This window comes from Marmota monax, unplaced genomic scaffold (genome assembly GCF_021218885.2).
Source record: "Marmota monax isolate L192 unplaced genomic scaffold, Marmota_monax_Labrador192_F-V1.1 WCK01_AAM20220418_F8-fsc00108, whole genome shotgun sequence".
NCBI lineage: Eukaryota > Metazoa > Chordata > Mammalia > Rodentia > Sciuridae > Marmota > Marmota monax.
Window position 1 is genome coordinate 3,954,648 of NW_026694593.1, and position 24,286 is coordinate 3,978,933.

The following is a 24,286-nucleotide window of genomic DNA, read 5'->3' on the forward strand; positions in this document are numbered from 1 at the left end:
CCCCAGGGGAGTGGAGGGGGCGAGAGGAAACCCTTTAGTGGAAAACAATATCATAGGCTTGTCCAGTTAGGATGTGTGAGAGGGAGAGAGCGAGATTGGGGGTTGAACCCACTGGCTTTATTTCCAACCCTTTTTAATTCATTTATTTTTTGAGAGAGGGTTTCGCTGGCCTAGAACTTGTGGTCCTCCTGCCTCAGCCTCCAGAGTCCCTGGAATTCCAGGAGTGCCCCACCGTGCCTGGCTGGCCCCAGTTAGGAATTTTTATTGGGGAAGTTGTCCTTATTTTCTGTCTAATGTTCAATACAATTTAAAATTAAATTGAGTTATAAAGAGAAAAAATTTAAACTGTCATCATTTTAACTTAGAACATCTCACAGATTTTTGTTGTTAAAAGGACCCAAACTACAATTGAGACTTCAAGAAATTACAATGGTTTCCCGAACTGTCATCCTCATTAATTTTAAAACTACTTTCCTCTTGTAAATTGCCACCACACTTGCCTCACAGGTGACTGCAGGGATAACGTCATCCTGTGCTTCAATCCGACGTCACTGGAGCAGGTGTTCCAATGACAGCCCTTAAGAGTGGTTGTTTCCCCAACAACACACGCACATGCGCTTAGTCATACATATTTTCCTACACACTAAGCACAACCTGGAGTACAAAAATAGCTCTCATACTTATTTCACATAATTCTAGAGTAGGTGGATCATCACTGAAGCCAGAAGTCTTTAATTTGGATGTCAACCTAAGGGTGAACCAATGGCTGCTTCTCTTTGAAATCCCCTGAGGCGTCTGTAGAGGGCAGCACCGCGCAGGGGAAGGAGCCCTGGGTTGGCATTCCCCTGGCTTGAGTTGAAACCTGGTGGTGCAGCTTCCTCTATTACCTACCAAGGTAATAAGCACTTTCCTGCCTATGAGAAAGGGTTAAAGATCAGATTGAAAGATAATGACTTAAAGAAAATGTAGGCTGAGCCTGAACCTAATAAAATTATTACCTGTGGACAGAGAGAAGGGCAGAAGTTGGGCTTTAATGTGCCTTGTTTGTTAGTTTTTACTGGGGATTAATACAAATGTTATTTACATGAGTAAAAATAAAGTGAAAAATAAAGTTAAAATCTTTAAACATCAAAAACGAACTAACACAAATGGGTCTAACTCTATATCAAGTTGATGGCATAACCATACTAAGAAAAGAATTATCTAAAGTACTTTTAAAGGAATGTTTTTACTATACCTCTCCACGCCAAGGACCAAATGAGTTCCAAAAAACTTACCTAGCGTTGAAAGACCCTATCAATAATAATCATGTAAGCCTTATCACTCTGAAAGTGACAGAGTTGTAGTGTAGATTAAAACAAGAAAGACTGAATTTTTCAACATAAGAGAAACAACATACAAGTATAGAATCCAAGAAGTTAAGCAGATAGCCTGAAATGCTAAATTTGAATTGGAAATGTCATTATTAGTTAATAATTTTCACTTTAAAAATATTTTTTCAACTTGACCACTAAAAACATCTGGCAACAATAAAAACTCAGTAGCATTTTACAACCATAGTGCCCATAGGAAGGCCTCTAAATACTATTTCCCACCAAAACAAAGTAGGGATCCTTGGAGAAACACCTGAGTCTAGTTCTGAGATAGGTGACATACAAGGTGTGCTGAAATATTTACTGTACCAGAAAGCAGGGACGCTAAGGTAGACCATTACAGTTATGTCACAAACACAGGAGAAATTTTTCGAGGATGCCTGCTGTCAAAAACGTGGGACTGATCAATACATATCAAAACAGAGAATCCATGAGTTCGTAATGATTTTTTAAGTTATCTTTGAAAATTGCTAGGTCACCTACTTATTATTCTGAAAATTAGCAAGAAAAATAACTTAGCATTTATTAAATCTGTTTTTTCCCGTAAAATTGCTACTTCAGGCTATCAAACGGTTAATGAAAAAGGTATTTCAATTTTAAAAGCAATCTATTCTAGTTAATGAATAAGTCATAGAATTGGAAAAATGCCATTTAATTAACTCCTAATGAAATAATAGCTCTACCAACAATCATTGAGACATGTTTATGCAGTTAATTGAAAGGTTTCTGGGAACTTCTAAATTGGGTAGGTGGACAGTACTGACAATACTCAAATCTCCACATCCTAGCATCGCTAGCATCCCAGAAGTAGAACACCCAGACAATATTTGTCCTCCTTATGGTCCAATAATAATGGTACAATGACACATTTGATATATTGCCAAGAAAAATTGAACCTGCAAGCTTCTAGATCTGATTACAAGTTTACAAGAACACCAAAAAAAAAGAGCAATCAAATTCAAAATTTGAGAAATTTCTCTAGATGAATAAGCCAATTCCTTTTTTATGCAAAACATCTTGTTTATTTTGTGTCATCAACAAAAATACATTTTATAATTATTTTATATCAATAAAGTAAGTTTAAGAGTATACAAAATAAACGATGTGGATATATTTTGTTGATGAGCCCATATCTACCAAATATGTGGACTTTGCTTACAGCTGATTCAAATGAACCAACTCTAAAACCACATTTTGGAGATAATTGTGAAAAATGGGAGCACAAAATAGATGTTCTGTGATAGTAAGGAAGTACTGTTAATGGTTAGGAATAGTAATGACTTTGAAGTTATGCAAAAGAGAGAAATGTCCTTATGTGTTAGAGATATATATACTTTAGTTTTTATGAATGGTAAAAGATGTGATTTTTGTATTTTGCTTTAAAATAATCCAGGGGATGGGAAGATGCCAGGATAGATGAAATAATTATTTCCAAATGTTCCCTTTTTTTTAACCATCTGAGGGCTAATTGATGGATCATTGTCCTATTATTTCTGCTGTTATAAGAATTTGAGTATTTCCATAATAAAAAATAAAAATGACATGATTATTGCATTAGGTTAGCATGTGAACCTTCTTTGTGAACTGTCAGGCTGCGTGCATGTGAGAGGTGATATCGACAGTAAGCAAACAGAGGACAGAACTATGGCCAAAAATAGAAGCCGGGCTCAGGACAGGAGACGGGCACAGGTCAGCACACCAAGCAAGCCCTCCACCGTGGCCGGAGAGGTTGACTTAGCACAAAATGCAGTGATTTCATCTGTACAGGTTCACCTAAAGTTTATCCTGTGGCTATGTGACCATCCGCCTTCCCTGCCTGAATTATAGACTCGGCCTGTACTCTCTATCTCATTGCCCGGATTTTTTTTTTCATAGCAATTATCACTGTTTGTGATTATAGGATCCACGGTCGGTTGCTAATTTTCAATCTCCCTGTCCCTCATCAGAAGGAAACACTGAGGCCAGGAACTTTTTTCTCTTTCTGAATCCTCAGCTCCCAGGATAGTTTTGGGCAAAGTTAAAGGGCTTGATTAAATATCTGTTGAATGAATAAATAATGCGAATTACATGCGTACTTATTTATACTGGAGTACTGGAGGCAAGAGTATGCCCAACAAGAAGGAGTTTGTTATATAAATGGTGGCCCATCCAACAAATAGATAGCTATTCAGACATGAAAACCAGGCTATGGGTGAATGTTTGCTGTCATGAAAACATTCTATATACCAACCATAGTGCCAAGGTATTATGTTATTGGGTGGAAACTTCAGATAAAGAAATAACATTCACAACCTGAATATGATATTGTTAAAAGAAAAATATTTTTCATTAAGAAAAATCTTGACAAATACATGATAGGTGATAAAAATTATCATCTAGAGTTATTTTTTGCTTACTTTATCTATCTTTTTTCTGCAATGAATGTAATTATTCAATAATAGGAGAAAAAGTTACTTCAATCTAAAAACTTAATACAAATATTTTCTTTAATTTTTTTTTCAAAATAAACTATCATGTGAAGCAATAAGCTCACATCCTGTTGCTAGAGGTGTTCCACATTAACTAGGTCACTGTAGAGGGACATTCTTCTGAACTGACTGAGTGGTAACATTACATGGTCTCTGAGAACCCCCATCAATGCTTAAGGTGTCATGAATTTAGGACTCTTTACTCTTCAAAGTTTTTGAAGCATACTTTGAACTAAACAAGTAATACATTAATCACTTCCACTTTATTATTGATTATAAATCAGTTCCGGAATGGATATAATGTCAAAAATGAGCCCAGGCATTTTTCGTCTGTTTCTGGACTGGGTGGAGTACAGGGTTGATGTGCTCCTTTATATTGAAATGCACCACACCTTGAGGTAATTTTCTGATGAGTATAAAGTATAAAGCAAGGATTAAATTATATAGTCTGTGCTGTCACAATCAATCAGCAGTGGCGTTGAGCAACTTCTGTATACCAACCACAGTGCCAGCCAAGTCGGCTGAGAAACTGCAAAATGTGTAAGATGCAGTCTCTTCTTGTCCTCAAGAAGCTTAGCATTCACCAGTTGTATGAGAGATCTGCCATGTTTAGCAATGGAATGAGAATCAAGAGTCAGCCCCAGGGTTTGGCTTTCTTTTGAGATTCATTGACATCAGTACCAGTGTTCCCTCCACAGCAATCCTCCGGGCATACTTGACCCTACAAAAAGCAGAAATTCTTTCATTTCCTTAACACAACTTAGACAGTTTGGATCTTCCAGAGCATCAACTACTGTTTCTGACAGTAATTTTTATTAGAAAATTTTAAAATCTGTATACAATAATCCTTTCAAGTATTAAATGATATATAACAAATATCTTTTAATGCCTATGTAAGCTTGCAAGAAAGTCAGAAAGATTTATGTGTTCCATAAAGGAGGGGAGAACTGAAAACCCAAACCAAATAGGAAGCCCATAAGTTTCTATAGCAGCTGCCTGAAGGTCATATTCTAGGATCTAAGAGCAGGAGGAGAAGGAAATAGTTTGGGAGCAATAAAAGAGACTTCCTCACTGAAAGAGATGACCAGAGAAAGAATGTCATGAGACATAAAGAAGTTGCCTGTCTTCTCTTGGGTTTATGAAGAGCAGAAAGAATAAGCCCTTGAAGTTGTTGACCATGACCAGCACCTCACGCCTGTTTCACACTCTCCAAAGGGTGCTGCACATGTGAGAATCCCCACGCTCGGTAACTAACATGAAAATTGATCTCAGACATACAACAGATTACCTGGGACACCTGACAGAAACAAGTCCAGAATTAATCTAGAGGGACTTGTCTCCAGCATAAGCCCCCAGAGGACACCCACAAATTAAGTCTCACTGACATGGATTTTTTGGTCTATTTTTTGTAATTTTGAATAATGCGTTCATCTTCACAGAGAGTCAATAAATACTATAAACAATAGGATTCGACAACCAGGAAATTCCAGATTTAAGAACTACCAGATAAATATTTTTAAAAATATTTTCATTGTATATGTAACAGACTTTGAATGATTATGCTGTTTTGATGTGAATTCAATTGTAACAAATGTGCCACTCAGGTGGGAAATATTGGTAATTGTGCACAGGTGGGGACAGAGTGTATATGGGAGATTTCTGTGCCCTCCTTTCTATTTTGCTGAACTTGAAACTAATCTAAAGAAATAAGGCACTATCATGCATAATCATAATATACAAATAAAAACATAATAAAAATAAAAATCTTTTTAAGTAGGCTTAAATGATTAAACACAATAAGCAAGAATTTAAAACATGAAACTATAGAGAGACTATGAAGAAAGAACCCCATAGAACTACAAGAAATTAAAACTATGTTCACTGGCATATGAACAATCAATGAATGGGTAGATGAAGGTTAGATCTGGTTAAGAATAAAAGTCAAAAAATATCGTAGGTGAATAAGGTCGGATTTTCACACATAAAATTGTTTCCCACATAAAATCCCAGACCTTGGCCACACAACCCTGGCATTCGGGCTCCCCGGTCTCTGGGACAGATTCCTCTTCTGCCCTCTGTGGCAAGCCTAGTTGGTGATGCTGGTTCTTGTGGTCCAATATGCAGTTCCAGCCACCGAGACACATCCCAAGTGACAAGAAGGAGAAATGGATGAAGAAGGAAAGTGGCAAAGGGCTGGGTCTATCCCCTGGGGAAAAAACTGCCTTACAGAAGCTTCCACTTGCATACTGTTGCCCGTCTGAGACACACGGCCACGCTTAGCTGCAAGGGAGCCATGGATCTCACTAAAAATTAGTTGTGTTATTAATGTGGGAGGAAGGGGATATCAGTATGAAAATAAATTAACATTTAAGTGGCAAACAGTACATTAAAAAGAGTTGAAAAGAAGTCGGACACAGCAGCACACACCTATAATCCCAGGGACATAGGAGGCCAAAGCAGGAGGATCACAAGTTCAAGGCCAGCCTCAGCAACTTAGCATTACCCTGCCTCAAAATAAAATGATTAAAATAATCTTCTTATAAACAACTGGAAGTTGTAGCTCAATAGTAAAGCACCCCCTGAGTCCAATCCCCAGGATCAAAATGAACAAATACATAAAAATAAAAAGAGGTGAAGGAAAATTCGTGAACTAGAAGATAGACATTCAGGGATGAAGATGTAACTCAGTGCCAGAGTGCTTACCTAGCATATCTGAGGCCCTGGGTTCCTCCCCAGTGCTGGAGAAAGAAAGAGAGAGGGGTGGGGGACTGGGGGGGCGGAGAGGAAGGAAGGAGGGAGGGAGGAAGACACAGTCATCCTTGGAATGCATGGGGGATTGGTTCCAGGATCCCCAGGATATTCTAGCCAAGGATACCTAAATCTCTTACATAAAACGGTTTAGTATTTGCATATAACCTACATACACATGTAGGTTAAATCATCTCTAGATTATTTACAACACGTCATGCAATGTAAATGCTTTGTAAATGGTTGTTCTACTGTATTCTTTAGGGAGTAATGACAAGAAAAAATTCTGTACATGTTCAGTACAGATGCAATTTTTAAAAAATATTTTCAATCCATGGTCGATTGAATCCATGAGTGCAGAACACACAGATAGATAGAAGACCGACTGCATGTTGAAATGGTTTAATATGCAGTGGATTCTGGAACATAGAATGCGAAAGTCCTACATGCAGCTAATGAGAGTTCTAGAAAGAAACGTAAGAAAGAATGAATGAGAGGCATTATTTGAAGAGATACTGGCTGTAAATTTTCAAGAATGAATGAAAGGATTGAATCATCAGAACCACACATCTCAAGGGAATCTTATAAAAAGTGCCAGAAGATGAAACAGATTACCTCCCTTTAAAACAGGAAAATCAGGCTGGAGCACCCTTCTCAACTTTTAATTTCGGAAAATAGTGTAAGAATCTCTCAAAAGTGAACTGAGGCAGTATTTGCCAACCTGGAATTCTATTTCCAGCTAAAATATCATTTAAGGGTGGGAACCAAATTAAGGTATTTCCAGATGAAGATTGATCTTACCGCTGACAGATAGTGGCTCAAGGCCTACCAAAGTATTTAGTTCAGGAACAAGGAATCGAACCCAGAAAGAAAAAAATGATCTAAATCAGTGGGGGAGATGAATGTGGATAACATGATAAGCTGACAGTATGCAATAGAAGAAGTGATGATGGCTAATTTAGGGTGTTAAGGTGAGGCTATAGAACACTGAACAATAATGTTTAGCTAGCTGGTTCCTGCGTATGTCGGCATGGGTTGACATTTCTACCACTACCCTTCTAGCACCTTATCCTACCTTTGACTTCCAAATTACCCACCCATTTCCTTGATGAAGATTCAAAGATGGTGGGTGATAGATAAAGAAGGAAAAGAGTGAGAGGGAGATCTACTGGGAAGGGAAAGACAGTGCAGCGTGGATTCTGTTTAGATGCAACATCAACGGAAAGGAGAGAGAGATCTCATTGCAGTCTTCAGGGTAGATGGTGACAGTGTCCCCACTCTATGTAGAGGAATCTGAAGGAGATTTTTAGTTTGAGAACTAATTGGGTTTGTTATGAGAGGCGTCTGAGGTATCCAGATGAAATTATGCTGGGAAAATCAGAGACTTTCAAACTTCAGTTTGCAGGACATTCCATGGCTAGGGATAGGGATTTTAGGGACATCCACAGAAAGGAATCACCCAATTAGCATCTCCCTATTTGAAATCCTGACCAAGGAGATTAGCACATATGAGGTCCTCAAGTAAGTGTGAGAAATGTGTGAATAAATGAACGAGATTTGTCTGTAGAAAGGAAAAGAACCTTAGGAATAATGGGCACTTAGAAGGGGGCTAGGACAAGGGCCAGCAGAGAAATTCAACAAGTTGGGGACCACGGGGCGGGGGGGGGGGAGGAACGGTGCCCCGAGGGAGGCCTGGGGTGGTCAGCAGTGGGAAGTGCAGAGGTAACTGGCACAGAGGGCTGGGGTCCTGGGGACCGAGGAGAGGTCACTCGCTGGATGACTTTGTCATGGGAGTGAGATGATCCCACAGAAGGGTCAGTAGGGTAAGAACTATTCAACAGGGTCAAAGAAGATTTAAGGAAAACGTAGAACTGGGAATGGCGCTCTCTGAATTTAGAAAGACACTAAGAAGGTTGGTGACCATGGTAACCAAAGAGGAGCTTAATGTGACCATTTCTTTTTCTTTCTTTCCAGGACCGAGGATTGAGCCCAGGGGTGCTCTACCTTTGAGTTCCATTCCCAGCCCCTTTATATTGTTTTTATTTCTCACCAAATTGCCCAGGCTGGCCTCAAACTTGTGACTCTCCTGCCTCAGCCTCCTGATCAACCAGATCACAGGCACGTGCCACAGTCCCAGCTAATGGGCCCATTTCTTAAGCTAAGGTATCTTTTTAAACTTCTTGTTGATGCATATTAATTACACAGAATAGTGGCTTACTACACCCACATAACGATTTGGTCAGTGTAGCTCCCCAGGACCCTCCCTGCCCATCCCTCACCCCTCCCCAACCTTTTTCCTCTACCTTTCTATTGTCATGAGATTCCTTTTTTTTCCCTTTTTTTTTCTTCCTACCTTCCAAATATGAGATTAATTTAATATGACTGAAAACACAAGAAAGAGATCTAAAAAGCTCCCAAGTGCCCTGATCTACTCTGCTTCCAGGATACGATTCCAAAGGCTTTAGGGAGACACAAAAAGCCCTGCCTTGTGCATTCTCTGGCCTCCGTGGGCTCCAGCCATGCACGATTGCTGGCTCACCACACATGTTCACCTCTCCCTGCCCTTTGACTTGGTGTTGTTTACTTTAACTTGAATATTTTTCTAAGTCTCAGCCACACAGCCCCTACACATCCCTCAGGATTAAGTACAGACAATACCTTTCCCCGTCCCTCAGCTGACTGAGTCATCTCCTCCGTGGTGTTGGCTTTATGGGCTGACTTTCAGCACTTATCACGGTACACTACATTATGACATGCAGCTCTTGCATTAAACTACTGGGGAAGAGTTACTTTTTTGTACCATGAAGTGCCCAGAATATAATAAATGCTCAATAAATTTTTAACGAATGAAAGATTACAATAATGAATGGATAGTAAATGATTCAGAAGGTTAGGGTAGAGGGTGAAGTCTAATTCCTGGCTTTCAGGTACATATAATGAAATTTCATATGGTACAAAATGATCTTTGGAGCGAAAAAAAGAAAAGATAAATAGTCTTTGGAGAAAATAGAAGAAAAATGGCTCTGAACATAGCAAATTACATATCCAAACAAGAAAAGTTGATGTAACTATTACATTGGAAATACAACTAATAAATTCTTAAGAATGAGATACATGATTAAATGAGATCAATTAGAAGCCATCGCTTTTTAATTTATTCTAATTTGTTATATATGACAGCAGTCTGCATCTCAATTCATATTACACATATAGAGCACAATTGTTCATGTCTCTGGTTGTACACAACATAGAGTCACGCCATTCGTGTCTTCATACATGTACCTAGGGTAATGATGCCCACCTCACTCCACCGCCTTTCCTACCCCTATGCCCCCTCCCTCCCCTTTGCCCTATCTAGAGTTCCTCTAATCCTCCCATGCTCCCCCCTTCCCCACTATGAATCAGCCTCCTTATATCAGAGAAAACATTCAGCATTTGGTTTTTTGGGATTGGTTAACTTCACTTAGCATTATATTCTCCAACTCCATCCATTTACCTGCAAATGCCATGATTTATTCTCTTTCATTGCTGAGTAATATTCCATTGTGTATATATATGCCACATTTTCTTTATTCATTTATCTACTGGGGGCATCTAGGTTGGTTCCACAGTTTAGCTATTGTGGATTGAGAGAAGGCATCACTTTTGTCCTGATGCAATATTTTTAAGAGGAGATGGTTGCTTTCCTAGGACTGACTCTAACTTAGTGAAGGCAAGTGGACATATTTCAGATTTATCAGAACCAAATCATTTCCATCTACTGTAGTCTCCTCCGCAGACTCCAGGATGTCTTCCTCACTCACTGTGAATGCCAGTTGGCCTGTTCAACCTGTTCCACCTAACTCAGATGAAGCTGCCATCCCTCCACCTGGAATTTCTTACTATAACTGTCCAATGTTTCAAAGATTCCTAGATGCATCAGGCACTGGGCAGGGAGATCCTGTGTGACTAACTTGATCGGGTGACATCCTTAGTGCCTGCAGTCTTGCAGTGTCCTGCTTCTCCTCCGCCTGGATTTCTAAAACCTAGGACTTGAACTAGCCTGTGACTTGCCTGGACCAAAGTAGTTTACCTGACACTAGCATCATCGCTGTCTTCTCTTGGAACTCAGCTTCTTCCTTACTCTTCAGTTCGCCCCTCAGCCCACCTCTTCTGTTTGGCCCATTCATTCATTCATTCGTTTGTTCGTTCGTTAGTTCTCTTACCACCTATTTACTCCATGCCTCTGAGGCTTCAGTCTCTGTTCTTTCCACTGATTTCATTGGAATGAATAAGATAGACCAGATCTGCTTCCCCACGACTCTAATTGCAGAAGTGAGACTACATCCAGGGTCAAGGACCAGGCCCCCTCACCTGTGCACAGCTTACTGGGTGTATCTGAAACCCCAGTTTTCGAGGATTCTGCCTAGAGTTCCAGTCCCACTGACTCATGGCCATGTCCTGCCGCACTTCAAACCTGGCACATCGGGACAGAACTTCCTCTCCCTCCCCCTCCAGTTCTTCCTGGAGACTTCTCTATTCTTCCATCGATGACATCATCATTGCCCAGTCACCAGCCACCAAGCCTAAGAGACACCCCGGTTGCTTCCTCTTCCTCAGCCCTAATACTGCGCCCAGTTCTATTCATTCTTCTTTCTTTGGAACAAATGCATCTCACAGCGTCATTTCCTTTCCTTACCCACTGCCAAGGTTCAAATCCCCTTTTCAGAGCGGGGGCATAGCATCTGCCTGCAGTGATAGCTTCCGGAGCATTCTAATCGTTGGCTACCTAGGTAATCTTAAAGTCACATCAGAGGGCACTGTAGATTTCATAGGTGAAGTCCATCTTCCTAAAGTACTTCTTTCAGAGTCATTTTTCTATCACCATATGTCACAGATATAAAACGGTTTCAGTTCTTTGAAATGCCACTCCACCACCCCTGACCTGGACCTCTCTCCTCCTCGGAGGCTGCATCCTCCAAGGTCTTCCATGCCACCACCTCCACCTTGTGTCTCCTTTTTCCTCCCTCGATCCAATTTTAAGACTACTTCCCAGGAAATGCAGAGCATCGCAGAGGGTTCAGAATGTCGATTTTGGAGCCAGACACACCCAGTCCAAAACTGTCCTGCCAATTACAAGCTGTGTGACCTTGGGAGGGTGACCTAACAACTCTGTGATTTGGTTTTCTTACCAAGAAAATGTGGGAGAAACTTGCCTCTAGGGGAGTTGTGAAGACTGAATGGAATAATGCCAAACTCACAGTGTCTGATTGAGCTCAGCAAATCAGTGGCCAAGCAGCTGGAATTCCAAGTCCCTTTTCCAGTAGTTAAAGTGTGTGGTGGGGCCAAGAGAACCAGAAGTACCCCTTAAATGCTTGTCACCTCAGCCTGCAAGCCAGGGAGGAGCCCCGTAGCCCTGTGCTTCCCTGCTCCATGTCTGTTGGGTTTCAGCCATCTGTGGGACTCCAGGCACCACCACCATTCCCATGCCTGGCCATTGGATGGACATAGCGTGCCTCCTGTCAAAGGTGTGTGCTCCCATTGGATTCCCGTCTCTCTCTCGGGGAGTCACCTCTCTTCTTTCCCCAATCGCAGGCTTCAGCTTCCTGCTTAGGGGTTGTCCCTGGCCTCCAGATGGCTTTCCAGTCCCTTCTGAGTCAGGCGATCCTCCCTTCCTGCCTCACTGTGCATCAAGTCCAGCAGCCTGTTGCTTCAACACACTTCACTGGGTTGGAGAAGTCAGCCCTCCCTCGTGACATCATCTGTTTGTAAACAGTTTCCGCAGGTCACCATCACCTCCCATTGGGAGCCACAGACTCTCCCTGGCAGAACTGGACTGCCCTTCAGCGCCTCCTGGCAGGAGGTCATGTGGCCTCAGCTGTGAGCAGCCTGAATGAATCAGGGGAGCATTTCTGAATTTGCCTCTGACCAAATACCTCGGCAGCTGGCTGCTGGGTGGATACCACTAGGACGCTCCCCAGTTGTTGGGTCACTGATGCAGCAGGAACCAAGAAGTCAAGCTGCAATTTTGAAAGAGCCTGGGTGTGTCTGCTGAGGCCTTCTGAAGCTGTAGAGCATGACACTGGGAATGAGACGTGGCCAGGTGCTGTGGCACATGCCTATAACCCCAGCCACTGGGGACAATGAGGCAGGTATCACAAGTCTGAGGCCAGCCTCAGCAACTTAGCAAAACCTTGTCTCAAAATAAAAAAATAAAAGGGTTTGAGAGGCACTCCTAGGATCAATCCCCAGTACCAAGGGGGTGGGGGGTGGGGACATGGACTCTGGTGTCAGGCAGCGGTTCAAGTCTCATCCCCATCACTCACCATCATGGGGAGCTTGGGCGCTCACTAGCAGACAATTTTGTGCCAAATCACTGATGCTCTCTGAACCCCAGTTTACTTACATATAAAAGTAGGAAAATTAATGTCTGGGGTTTTTTTTCTGATAATTGTAAGGAGTAAGTGGGATAATAAATGTGCCTGGATAAAAGTTAAGCCTCAATAAATGATAGCCATCTTATTACATTATTAACATCCTTACTCTTCCTTTCTGAACTAAAGGGCACAACTCAGAGGGTTTTTCCTGAAATGTTTCCCCTTCCTGAAAACGAATGATGCGGGGGGGCTGGGTTTCTGTCCTACTCAGCTATTCAGGAAGCCCCCCTCCCGCGCGCGCGCGCACACACACACACACACACACACACCCTGTCACTGCCACACTGCCATCTCTGCAGAATGACATCCCACATTTCTGAGCACAGCTTGGGAAAAGATCCCAGAACCCAGGGGTTGATGATCTTCCATGTGAAGAAGGAAAAGGAGGAGGAGGGGGAGGGTAAAGGAAGAGGAAGAAGGAGGAAGAGAAATAAATGAGGAAGAGGAGAAGGGGGAAAGGAGGAAGAGGAGGAGGAGGAAGAGGCCAAGGAAGGGAGGAAGGAGAGAGGGAGAGGAGGAGGGAAAGGAGAGAGTCCGGGGCCCATTCCAAAGCCCCCCGGGCCAGGTGCCCATCCTAACCTTAGTCACAGAGCCCCCAACCCTGGTGGAGGTGAGCACCTCCTGTCAGGGCTCTGCAGGACTTGGGGGGACCAGCAGAACGGGCAGTTAGTGCGCATGTCACAGCACCCTTCTGCGGGTCCTTCCAATACCAAGGACAACCCGCGTGTGGTGGCTGCTATCTAAGTGGCGACCAGAAAGCCACATTCCCGTGGGGCATGAGGTGTAGAGGATGACCAGACCCAGGCTGAAGGAATGAATAGGAAGGTCTTCTGGGGAGGTAGAGGCTTTATTACCAAGTCTTCAAAGGACAGTCCAGTCAGTGGGCGCGCGCTGGGCACGCAGAGAGGGGGCCCCCCAAGGCTCTGGGTCCCCAGAGAGGAGACCACTTCGGGGGGTGGGGAACCCCGAGGGCTGAGACGGTGCGCTCAGGTCGGTGCAGCGGGGCGGGGCGGGGCGGGCGCGGCTCAGCAGCCCCCGGAGCAGCAGCCGGAGCCCCGGTTGTCGCTGGAGCACTGGGACCTCTGGCTGCCGCCCCCGCAGCAGCAGCAGCCGCCTCCGCGCTGCCGGCGGCGCCTGCGGGGAAAGCAGCAGCAGCCGGTGGAGCCGGAGCCGCAGCAGCCGGTGGAGCCGGAGCCGCAGCAGCCGCGGCCGCAGCAGCCGCCGGAGGAGGAGGGCGCGGGCGCGGGCGCCGGGGCGGGGCAGGGAGCCGGGCCCTGGGAGGACCCCTTGGAAAAGCCTTTGGCGGAAGACATCGCGGACTCCTCCGAGAACCTGGGGAAAGACACCGTTTCAAACAGGAGCAGTGGAACCCGGGGCCTGAGAGATGTGGCTTAGCCACCTGTCACCCGGGCCCTGGGGGGACGGGGGTGGGGTGAGGCACCAAGGAAGAGGGCGAGCAAAAGCCCGATGCAGGTGTTCCAGGTGCGCTGGACACTTCCAGTGAGTGACACGTGGAGACGCAGGACACACTACAAAGAATCAGCAGTGAGGGACCCCCGACATGGAAAGCACAGAAGACGCTGCGGCAGTTTTTCTGTAGGATCCAGTCCAAAACCTACTCTTGGTTCTTCTCCTGTCCCCAGTTTTACTTTGATCACAGATGGTCAAAGCTCTGTTTGAACATCTCATGGGCTAGAAAATACCCAAATGGCACCCGTGCCCCTGCCTCCTGGGGTTAAAGTATCCAGGGACACAGAGGCAAGTCGGGGTCCTTCTTTCTTGCCTGTGTTTCTCACCCCCTGCCACCATTAGGAAGAAGACAAGGCATGCAGAGAATGGGGACATTTCCGTCCAGAGAGCCAAAGGACCTGGGTTCTAACCGTAGCTCTTCAACAGACTTTCTGGATAACCTGGAAAAATGTCTCCCCCCTGCCTTCTTGTCTTCCTTGGCACCATGAGAGCCTGGCTCACTTGAAGCTTACAGTCTCATCCAGGGCTCCTTCTGCATCTACCTGCTAGCTATGTTCTGCCCACTCTTTCCCAGACCCTGCTTGACACTTACCAGACCCTGGCTCCACTGGAAGACTCACTCAGTTCTCCAACTGGACCGTGCCACTACCAGGCAGTGAACTGAGCAGTGAACAGCCAGAGAACCTTTTATAATATTCCAACTAAGCACAGGCTCTGGGGAGGGGCCCATTTCTCAACAGATGTGCTCAGATGACACTCACATCCCAGAGACATTCATCACTCAGGTAGCACCGTAGGTGGTGCACGTGCATATCCAAGTCACTTCTCAGAGGTGCCAGGATTGCTGGGCTGTGTTTACTCTCCAAACAGGACACTGTCCGTAGCTGGGAGGGCTGTGTGTGTGCTAAGAGAGGCACAGGGCTCAAGTGAGGAGAGGGCTGGGCCCCCTCTGTCCTCTTCTACAATGCACGTGTGCACGTGCGTGCATGGTCCCCCTAGCCCACGCGTCCGTCCCTGTGTAGTCACCCACCTGGTCGTTGGTAGATTACTTGTCCTCTTGATTCACTGTCTGCTCTTGGCAGCGAAGGCAGGTTGCAGGCTGTGTGTAAACCTGCTGGGTCTCACGCAGATGCTCTTAAGTGGAATTGAGTGAAGAATGAAGAACCTGATGGTGGTGAGACTCCCAGTAGTGATTTCCCTCTGTCCCTGGAGACAGGAAGAAAATCCTGGGCAAAGTTAAGAGACCGTTCAGACCAGAAAAGTGGTGAATATAGTCAGGTAACCATGTCCCCATAATACAGCCCTGCTGGGTCCAGGAGGAAAATGAGTGGGGCCGGTGGCCCAAATGCAGGCCAGCCTGGGGGCCTTCTGCTGCTTCCCCCACCCCCGACTCCCTCGGAAGAGCCACTGTTCAATAGGGAAGAAAAGGAAAGCATAAGGAGAGGGAAGGAGGAAGGGAAGGAATGAGGGAGGAAAGAAAGGACCGAGGAAGGAAGAGGGGGGAGGAAGATGGGGAGGGAGGGAGCGAGGAAGGGGAGAGAAAGGCTTTGCCGAGGCCCTCAGTGTCAAGGATGGCTGTTGCTTTTAGCATAACTAATTTTTATTTAGTTATTTAGTTAGTTTTGGGTACTGGGGATTGAACCCAGGGGCACTTTACCACTGAGCTTCAACCCAGCCCTTTTAATTTTCTTATTTTGAGACAGGGTCCCAATAAGCAAAACTAACTTTTAAGAATTAGAGGAGCCTGTGGACACGAACTGCCTCAAAACTTCCCAGGCAGCACAGCTACCTGGCTGTAACTGGGGACACCAGCAGCAAGAGAAGGCCTAGATCTCAAGGGTTAATGGAAGAGATAAAGGGGGATAAGGGAGCTGGGAGTGGCAGGAGGAAATGGACCAGGAAAGGTAAGTCACAGAAGAGACCAGTTTCATTTAACGTGGCTTTGGAGCCTGATTAACAGGTTGCCTGTGCCCAGAGCATCTCTTGGCGAGTACAGGTGCGACATTTCAAGAAGTGAGGTCAACACTAGAAGTCAGAAGGAAATCATGCAGCAAAAAGATGGATGGAGGCTCTCCTCTGGGAAATCCAGCAAAGTCTTTTGTAAAAGAAAAAAAAAAAAGAGCGGAGAAGCCGGGTGCAGTGGCACGTGCCTGTAATCCCAGCAGCTTGGGAGGCTGAGGCAGGAGGATGGAAAGTTCAAAGTCCTCCTCAGCAACTTAGCAAGGCCTGAAGCAACTTTGTAAGACCCTGTCGGTAAATAAAGTATAAAAGGGGCTGGGGATGTGGCTCAGTGGTTAAGTCCCTGGGTTCAATCCCCAGTAACCACCCCCACCCCCCAAAAAAAAGTGGAGAAGAAAAGGTGTTGATCGGAACTGATATGAGGAGTGAATTAATTGGGCAAGTAGCTGCTCATCAGATGGAGAGCTCTAACCTCTTATGCGGCTGTTAACTCTTATCAAAGGAGGGATCAATTGTTTATCTCTTATGGAGAGGCTGTTTGGAATTATCCTTTCAATCATAAGGTGTTTTGTTTTGTTTGTTTTATTATTTGTTTGTTTTTTACTATCTCCTGACAGAACCAGTCCATTCCTAAGGAATGTTCTCTGGAAACTCCAGCGTAGTGGCCAGAGCCTCCCTTCCTGCACCCCCTGCACATGAGGAGACAGTCTTGACTGAAAGGGTGACCTTCTTGGTTCTTGGGCTCAAACCCAGCATTCCAGGATCCAGGGGAAATGCTCCGACAGGTCACTCCTGCCTCCTGACTCCCCACCCAGCTCTGCACTCTGGCCAACTGACATACGCCTGAGATCATCTGAAAAGTAGTGGGTCCATTTATTGAAGCCCCAAATGAGCACTTGAAGCCATCATGTGCCCCCAGAATAAGAGAGAACCTTTTCCAAACTAAGACCCATACCTGAAGGAAGGCCTCCCAGCGTGTCACCTCCCTGAGAACAACCCACCTCCTCGCCCCAAACCATTCTCGCCCTCCTCCTGCAGGTGAGCTTCCTCCCCTGGGGTCAGACGGGATGCTGGCCTTCATTGTTAAAGTTCCCAAATTCAGAGCCTTAAAGGGGATATCGCCTCCCAGAGGTCTGATTGCCAATATGTGCTCTCAAAACAGAATTTCAATATGTTCACTTGCACTTAAAAGAAGGGGAAGGGGAGGACAGAAGATGGCTTGGTGCGGGAGGGGCGTGTGATGGAAGAGGGGAGGGGTGCACAGAATGTCATTGGGAGGCCGTGACATCAGGAATAAGGAGCTTTATTGTTGCAGAGAAACACAGCTTCGTGGCTTAATTTCAACACTTCATCCTCCAAAGAAGGGTGTGTGAGAGGGGACCCAGGCCAGGGAAGGGCAAGACAGCCCAGTGGGTGAGCCTGCGCAGACAAGGGAGCCCCAGAGCATTAGAAGCCCTGGGGGGGGCGGGGACAGAAGCCACAGCCTTGGCACATCTTCAGCGAGTGCTGCTTCTCGGTGCTTCTCTGGGCCCAGGTTAGCAGCAACCTCCAGACTGCTGGCTACTGCCACCGCTGCTACAGCTGCCACTGCTGCGACCGCTGCCCCCACTGCTGCCACAGCAGCCGCCGCCACCTCCACTGCTGCCACAGCAGCCACCGCCGCCTCCACTGCTGCCACAGCAGCCACCGCCGCCTCCACTGCTGCAGCAGCCAGAGCTCTGGTGTCGGCGACGGAGAGACCTGCGGGGCCGGTGGTGGCTCAGGCAGCAGCCCCCACCCCCGGAACTGCAGCAGCCGCTACCCCCCAAGCTGCAGCAGCCGCCACCCCCAGAGCTGCAGCAGGAAGAGACTTGAGGGCTCTTAGGGGGACACTTTGGGGGGCACTTGGGGGCCTGGCACTTTTGAGGGCACTTGGGAGGGGGCTGGCACTGCTGGCTCTGCTGGCAGGACATCTTGGCAGGAACTGAGTAAAGCTGAAAGACAATACAGAAGCTGTAAGTTCAAGTAGCCCAAATCGTGAATTTACAAGACTTTCTCTATGATCCTCAGATTCTTAAAACCCGGTCTCCTAACACCAATTACAAAGTATGTATACACACACACACACACACACACACACACTTTATACTTTCAAATGAATTGTTTGCAGCTTTGCAAAAACACTGATCTCTCGTGCCCTCTCCATATCTTCCACCTTTCCCTTCCAGAACCCTCCCTTCCAAGCCCTCCCTTCTCCTCGTCTTTCTAGGAGATTAGTCTCAATCCACCCAGGTCCTCTTTCTGCCCAAACACCAGCTCCGAGAGTCCCTCCTGATCCCTGAGATGTGCTCTACCTGGTTCAGGCACTGGAGTAGGTCACTCGGGATGCGGGTGGACTGAGGTGCTGTTAGAAGCTGCTGCCTTTTATACAGTTCAGCTCTGACCTGGTATCAGATCACGCGCAGGATGCCGATACCGTCTTTCATAAGGTGCATGGGTGGCTCCCTCCCCTCCTATTCCAAGGACCCAATTCCTCCCTCCATAAGCATCTGAAGTATTAACACAGGAGGGTGCCCTTCTAGGATGGTGATGGAGCTTTGCGCATTGCACAGGATACCTGTCAATCTCACAGGCAGCTCTGCTATGCTCCCTATTTCCTGAGCTGGGCCAGGCTGGTTGTAGACCTCTGGGGTGAAGACAAGATCCGTCTTCTCTTTGGAATAGGAAAAGGAGTGGGAGAGTCCCAAGGTGGAAATGAAAATGGTCTTTTTAAGAACAAGAAGTGCTCCAGAATAAGATCCAAGATGGCTTTCTTCCTTCTTGGGTGGTGCCATAACCTGAACTAGGAATGCTTGATATCCTGATGGGGTTATTTTTCACAGGCCTAATGCACATGGTGTGGGTGGTTGGCCTCTCTCGCTCCCTGAACTTGACACACTAAAGGAGGTCACAGACAGCCCTGATTCAGCACTACCAGTCTTTTTGAGTGAGCAGAAGCCTAGGAATGGCCTCTGTGTCCTCATGGGGTCCTAAGGAAAGCACTTTGGCGAACCCAAGGTGGGGTGCGGGGACTGGGTACACAGGAGGGGAGAACTGGGGCCTCTAAAAGCTTGCAGAGAAGTGAGGCCTCAGCTCTGATCATCTCCAGGGAGAGCAGGGAAGATCCTTTTAATACAGATGACCTCAAGTGGAGACCTTCCATGCAGGGGATGGGGACTGGGGGCTGGTGGAAGGGAAGTGTCCATGGGTTTTGAAAACCCATAATAGAATCCAGAGCTTATTTTCCCTACAAATAGTATTATGAAGGAAAGTTAGGTCACCAGGAAAGTAGCCAAAATCGATTTCCTGAAAAAAGGTAACTAAAATATGACATATTCAATGTGAATATGTCATATTTTAGTTACCTTTGGTAACCCACACGGGGTTAAGTGGTCTCCTTTAAATTGCAGGGGGTAGCAATGCAGCTCAATTACAATGCAGACTCCAAAGAGACTGGCACCAGTTTCCAGGTTTGCAATCTCAGGAAGGTCACTTAATTGTCACTGTAAAATGAGACTAATAACAATTCTTAGTTCACTGAAGAAGGAAATGTCGATAAAGTTCTAACAATGGTGTCTGGAACTCTAGGTTCAAAATGCTAATTTATAAAGAATCTGTATCAATATATCAAAACATCACATGGTACCCCATAAAAATACAGTTTTTATGTGGCAGCTTTAAAAAGTAAATTCAAATCCTAAAATCTAGGGGATTTCAAAGTAAAAAGAACCTAGTCACTGTGGATTATTTCTATGAGAAAATTTATACTAAATTCCAAATTATTTATCTGTTTATTTTGGGAACAAAAACGATTTTTGTAATATTAGAGCTTAGCCCTCATGTTTTCTTACAGCAAACACTTTAGAGTATTTACTTCTGTAATTCATTTTTTAAAAGTTATTTATAATTCCATTCCAAAATCACTACTCGTATTTTGCTATTTTCCTTGCTTTCTTTTTAACCATGTATAGTTTTTTGGTGATTTGTATTTTGTTCTGAGCTCACCCAGTCTTTGTTTTCCACATTTCTGGTGGTTTATTATAGTTGTACAAGATGATGGGATTTGTCGTTGCCCATGGTTTTCACAGGCACACAGACGAACAGTGCAATCTGGCCATACCACTCCCCAGCACCCCCCTCCCTTCCTGCTTCTTGGTCCCGTTCTTTCTTCTACTGGTCCCCTTTGCTTTTCACGAGATCCACCCTTCTTTTTCTTCGTCCTCTCTCTAGCTTCCACGTATGAAAGATAACATGACCCTTGACCTTCTGGGTTTGGCTACTACCACTTAACACAATGGCCTCAAGTTCCATCCATTTTCCTGCAAGTGACACGATTTCATTTTTCTTTATGGCTGAATAAGACTCCCCTCTGTATATATGCCACATTTATTTGTCCTTTCATCTGCCAACAGACACCTAGGCTGGCTCCGTACTTTGGCTATTGTGAACTGTACTGCAATGGACCTGGGTTTGCATGTATCACTAAAGTATGCTGACTTCAATTCTTTAGCATAAATACTGAGGAGGTGTGTGGCTGGGTCATGTGGTCGTTCCACACCTAGTCTTGCACTGATTTCCATAGTGGTTGTACTAATTCACAATCCCACCAACACTATAAAAGGGTTCCTTTTTCTCCACGTCCTCTCCAGTATTTATTATTGTTTCACATAGTCTTTATGATGAGAGTCTATCTTATTAACTCTTCACTTAACATTTTAGCATAAGCACTCCCATGTTATCCATTCTAGGGAGCGTTATTTTGGGTGCAGAAGAACATTTCCTGCAGGGTGCAGAATCTCCTGCTAAGTGGCTGGAATTGTTAGTTCTAGAGCCAGTATCCAGGTCTGGATACCAGACTCCCACTTATCAGCAGTGCCCTTGGACAAGTCAGAAGAGCTCTCTACCTCACTATCCTCATCCATGAAATGTGAAAGGAAATAATGCTTATCTCGTAGGGTCATTTGTATATTAAACGTGTTCATATTTATTCAACTCTTGGAGGAGTGCCTAACACATAGTAAGCACTCGATAAGTGTTAAAAATAAAACCTGACACTGTAACACTTCTAAATTTCATCAGATAGGGTATAGAGTGGGCTTAGATAAAGACCACCAGGCGGAGAGGAAAGAGGTTGGCTGCTAGATCTCTGTGTCTTAGGTTGTTCATCCATTCCCCCACCACGCCCCGCCTTACTTAGAAATATAAGAAAGAAATATAAGCCTCAAAACTTCTAGAAGAAGAAGAAGCTTAATAGAAGTTAAAGAAATCACCTGTATTACTACATGCATATTATGAACTTTAAAAGAGACAACGGCCTTCCCGTTTAACTTATAATTATTTGGATATACAGCCACCTACCTGACTACATGGGTCAGAACCCCTATGAGAGCTAATTTGGTGTTTGTAGACATTATACACTCATTTTTATTTCCTTGTTCACTTTAATTTGCTGTTCAGAAAGGAAAACAGATGCGTCCAACAAATCTGGACCCAGACTTTCATTAACAAATTTGGGACATTTCACAGAATGATAGAAGATATGGAAAGGATCTTGGCCTTCATTCAGAGCTAGTGGTTTTCAACCTCTGGACATTGACACTCTCTCAAAGTTCATTGGTGGTTCTAAAGCACAGTCAGAATGGAGCCTCCCTTCTTTTACAGAAAAGGAAACTGAGACTTAAAGATGAACCTAGATGGCGCGGAGCTAAAGGCAAAGCTAGAATTCAAGCCCTGCTATCAGCCTTCTCTCTGATACAGCATTCTGCCTCTTCAATGATTATTTATTTCTTCTTGTGATTTTTTTCCCAGTGAGTTTTATGTTATATACAGAGAACCCTCCATATTCGTGGGTTCTGTATCCATGGTTTCAACCAAACACAGATTGGAAATACTCTGGGGGGAAAATACATCTTTATTGAATATGTACAGACTTCTTCTTGTCATCATTCCTTAACTAATACAGTGTAACAACTCTACACACAGCATTCACATTTACATTGTATCAGTTATTTTAAGTAATCTAGAGATGACTTAAAGTGGGCGGAAGAGGTCCACAGGGTAAATGCAAATACAGCATCATTGAGCATTGAAGGATTAGGGTATCCACAGGGCGTCCTGGAATAAATCCCCGAGGATACTGAGGGACAACTATAATTTGCTTATTAAACATGGCTATTGAAATTGGAGTGAAATAGTAATAAATGTGTTGAATCATGGCCTGAATCGCATATCTGGGGGGAAGTAATCGTCACCTCTCCTACCCTTAGTAACCAGGAGTCAGGCACCTGTTTCTGAAAGACAGTGCCAGGCATCACCAGGGAGGGGCCAGCTGGCAGGTCCCCAGGAACCTCCCGGATGGCACCACCTCGATGACTGCTCCATGGCTCAAAGTTCAGCCGTGTGCGTGCCTCTGAGCTTATCAGTCTCAGGGACACTGATTCACTACACCTCACACAGAGACTGATGACATCAGTTTACAAAGAGAAACCTGAGTGACAAATGTGGGCCTGACAGGTACATCCTCCCCTGGGGAGAACTCCTCCAAGACACCAAGTGTTCATCTAGACCTGAAAAATGACCTCAGGTTTGTTGGTGGACAAAGCTAGAGAGCTCCATCAGGTCATCTGAACACCTCCAGCCCTGGACAGATGTGGGTGGACTTGAACACCTGTGTTCCCTGGCTGCCCTTTCCCTGGGCTCCTTTGTGCTGACCCCAGCCTGGGAACTCTCCGTCTGGGGCTTTGCAGGGCACTGCTCTCCTCTAACATTGAACATAGCAAAGGACACTTCTTTACCTGTCTGATTTTCACCACTCACGGTTGCCCTGATGAATAGTTGGGTAGACAAAGAGAAGTCCATCCTTCCCCCACCAAAAAGAATCCACATCCTCACCCCCAAAACCTGTGAATGCAGTACTTTACATAGCAAAAGGGATTTGTAGCTGTGATTGACTTAAGCACCTTGAGATGGGGAGATTTCCTTGGACTATGCAGGTGGGCTCAATGCAATTCTAAAAGTCCTTATAAATGGGAAGCAGAAAGGTCAAGGTCAGAGAGAGGAGACAGGGCAACAGAATCAAAGGTTGGAGTGAGGCATTATGAAGATTATAGGAAGAGGCCATAGGCCAAGGAATACAAGCAATCTCTGGAAGCCGGAAAAAGGAAGGAAATCAACACACCTCTGCCAACACCTGAGTTTAGCCTAAAGAAACCCGTGCCAGTTCTCACCTACAGAACTGCAAGTTAATAGGCTACCAAATTTGTGGTAACTTGTCACAGCAGCAACAAGAAACTAATACACACGTTTCCAAAAATAGCTTTAAGTTTCACAACGTAGCTTACTTACTTAAAATTAGGTCAAATTTATTAAAAGTTCTTTCCATTGGTGCTCTGATTTGAAGGCTCACATCCTCTGATGGATAAGAGGTCTTCCTGATACCTTTGGGGTTGTTAGGCCATCCTTTGGCCAAGGGGGATTTTAGAGAAGAGATGACAGAGAAAACCCTCACAGATAAACAAGGTTTATGGATTTTATTATCCGTAAAATGAGGATAATAATATCAGTGCCTAGCTCATAAGAGGCCCGTTCTATGAGGATTCCATGACAGAGTGCCTGTAAATCCTTTAGCCTGGACCTGGCGTACAGCAAGCGCTCAGTAAATGTTGTTCTTGTTCTTGTCATTATTACTTTCGTCTTAATCACAGTCAGTGAAAACCCAGAGATGTCAGGACTGTTCCTAGGACATGCCCAGGGCCCTCTCTGGCCTTACACCTCCAGCTCCCTATTTCCCCCGAGAGTCGGAAGGCCAACTTGTACCACCTCGAGCAGATTAGAA

The 24,286-nt window shown here is 44.9% G+C and overlaps 1 long non-coding RNA gene across 1 annotated transcript; it reads right to left on the minus strand.

Annotated features, from left to right (window-relative positions):
• Positions 1-17,721: 17,721 nt before the first annotated feature.
• LOC131423302 (uncharacterized) lies at positions 17,722-18,877 on the minus strand. The gene is made up of 2 exons (XR_009224661.1): positions 18,768-18,877; positions 17,722-18,407 (listed from the first exon to the last, which is right to left on the minus strand). It is a non-coding gene; the product is annotated as an uncharacterized LOC131423302 (long non-coding RNA).
• Positions 18,878-24,286: the final 5,409 nt, after the last annotated feature.